This window comes from Malania oleifera, chromosome 3 (genome assembly GCF_029873635.1).
Source record: "Malania oleifera isolate guangnan ecotype guangnan chromosome 3, ASM2987363v1, whole genome shotgun sequence".
Classification (NCBI taxonomy): domain Eukaryota; kingdom Viridiplantae; phylum Streptophyta; class Magnoliopsida; order Santalales; family Ximeniaceae; genus Malania; species Malania oleifera.
Genome location: NC_080419.1, coordinates 123,058,960 through 123,061,751, shown reverse-complemented (window position 1 = coordinate 123,061,751; position 2,792 = coordinate 123,058,960). Strand labels below are relative to the sequence as shown.

Genomic DNA, 2,792 nt, shown 5'->3' with positions numbered 1-2,792 from the left:
CCCTTTGTTCTGTTTGGTGGTTCTGTTGACTTGCCTGTCCCAAAAAAAAAATAAAAATAAAAAATGGAAAAGACAGCTTGATAAAAGTGATTTTTTTTAATGTACATATATGAGTAATTCCGAGCTTGACTATAAAGTTTATTTAACAAATGGGATGAATTTGGATGATATTGGTCTTGCCTCATTAACGCTAAGTTTAGTTAACAAAAAATAAATCATGTTCAAGCTTGTTAAATGTGTCGAGGTAAATTGTAAAAGTTCAGTGAAGCTTTGAACACTGTTATGTTCATTTGGAAGTAGCTACGGTAGTGTAGGGTCATGGCAAAAGAGGTTCCTAGAATGCAGCATTCAGTCCATTAGGATGTGATGTCGAGAATGTGATTATATGTTTCCTAGGATTCTGCAGTTTAGGATACATTGGTTAAAAGTGTGGTAAAGTCTCACTCTCTTATGTTAGAAGGTTTCAAGTTTTATGTCATGCGAGGGTTGAGAATGGAGCATGAAAAGGGAGACAGATGAACTATTTCTTCTTGTGTAGTTTTAAAATTTTAAGTCTAGTACGTGTTTAATGAACTAAAGAAAGGAAAAGAAAAAAGAATAATTGTATTGGGAAATTTGGATTGACGAGTTTGAGTTGCTTGACAGACTTTTGAGAATATCATATTGGAGTGTTTAGATGGCAGGTCATGAATCCAAAGTAAGGTTATTCCTGAATTAGCAAACTACTGAAGAAGTTAACAAATAGCAAGCAGTTCATCAATCCAGCTCAATAAGCATGCACATCCAAACAAACTGCAGCTGCCACGGAAACAACCCCAGGATAGGTTCTAGCCTGTCCAAGAGCCTCTTGTAGAATCACCTGAAACATGAAGAACAAACTAAACCTCATATAAACATCACCAACTCAAGCCTACTGTATATGTTGCTTGCCTCATCCTCCAGCACAGGATAAGCAGCCACCAGTGCATCTTGAGCTCCAATATACAATGAGTTAAAAATCTTCCAGTAAACTTCCCTAACCTTTCTTGCAAGATGGAAGAGCCCCTGCAGACAATAGTTTAGGACTGCAGCTGCACCCAAGGCAACCCCCATCCCTTCTATGGCTTCCATGACAGCATTAATAACATGCGAAGAAGTCTCAAATATGTTTGGCCATACATAATTCAGCAAGTGTACTAAAGCATCCTCACAACCTAAACCAACCACTCCCAAAGCCATGTGCTTAACAGCTAGGAAACAGTTTGCCTATGTACCAAATCTCTATCCATGAGAGCATCCTCAAGTAGTGGAGTGACTGCATAAATATAATCTTTACCCATTTCACCAATGTACTCAAAAAGAAAAGAGAGTGATTTTAAAACACCATTATGCACATTGAGTTCTAGTACACGATACTCATTCATTAATGCTGGTAGTACTGTAAAAGGAGAACATGTTTCTGCAACTACTACAATTGCCACAGTAGTACACACGCGGTTGTGACGCTCTTGCACTTTGAGATTGTTTAATAATGTTGCCAGGACATCTTGTGGTCCAATGGCTTTTGCAATGTATCCAAACGTGTTGACAGTTGCTCGTCAGATACCTTTTTTATGGGCTTTAAGTATCTCAAGAAGCTCAAAACAATTTACTCCAAAGAGGGAATGTCATAGATGGGTTGATTCCTAAAACTTTGTAACCTCAAGCTTGCCAAAATAACCGAGAGTTGTATCTTAAATATTGAAAATATTTTGAACTTCGTATTGTTATGGCTATCTCTTGTCATGATTTACTTAATCAATTCAAGTTAATATTTCATGAGTGGCCAACAAGTAGTTTATAAATTATATTTCATGTTTCAAAATTTTTATTTGTGACCGTGATAGAAAAAGACCAATAAGGTTTATTCTTGCAGGCAGCTGTTTCTTGTAATTGTTGTTGCTGTTCTGATTCTTCTTCTAATTGGTTGTCAAGTGAAGATACTGTAATCTCTGTTGTGTGTGTATGTGATCACCTAGCCCTGCTTGCAAATGCTTCTAGCTGCTGCTAGATTAATCAACCAAGGTCCAGGACATACAACAGAGGTATTTTTTTTCCTTTTTCTCTTCATATTTTTTTTTCCTTACTTTACTTGAACAAATGCCTTTCATGCCCATTTCTTTCACCTCTGTCACAGCAGTGATGACTGTTGCCTGATTAGTGCAATGGCCAAGTCCCAAAAATGTCTGGTCTGAGAAGGGTAGAAAAATATGGTCATTTGACTCAGCATCATTTTCCATAGCATCTGTTCGCGTTGTTTAGCATAAGGATCTTTCGAAAGAGGGTTGCCTCCCAAGCAAAAAAAAAAAAAAAGAGGAAGAAGAAGAAGAAGAAACCTTTGTTATGATGGGTGGAGAGGAGCACTCAGCCACTGGTTGTGGCTGAAACTCAGTGAGGATAAATTGCCAAATCAGTAATTTCAATCTGAAAATAAATTACAGAGGAATAAAATCTCTCTCACGGCTCACTGGCTAATCTCTCTCACACACCACATTGCTCACATTTACTCACACACAACTCAGCTATTTATAGTAATTATAGAAATCAAATAATCAACAATGGTGGGTGCAAATCTTCAATAGAGGTGGGCTGGTAGGTGGAGTAGGTTGCCTGCAAATCTCCAATGTCCACAACGGTGGGCTGCCGGTCTTCAATGGAGGTGGGCTGCCGGTCTTCAAGTTTAATCTTCAACATCCCCCCTTAAACTTGACTCTCCTAATTTTGTCATTCCGAGCATTGTCTTCAGTCTTGCAAAAATATCATGTCTGAGTGGT

The 2,792-nt window shown here is 38.1% G+C and overlaps 1 pseudogene; it reads right to left on the bottom strand.

Moving 5' to 3' along the window:
- Positions 1 to 766: 766 nt before the first annotated feature.
- On the bottom strand, positions 767 to 2,258 carry LOC131151543 (uncharacterized; annotated as a pseudogene).
- Positions 2,259 to 2,792: the final 534 nt, after the last annotated feature.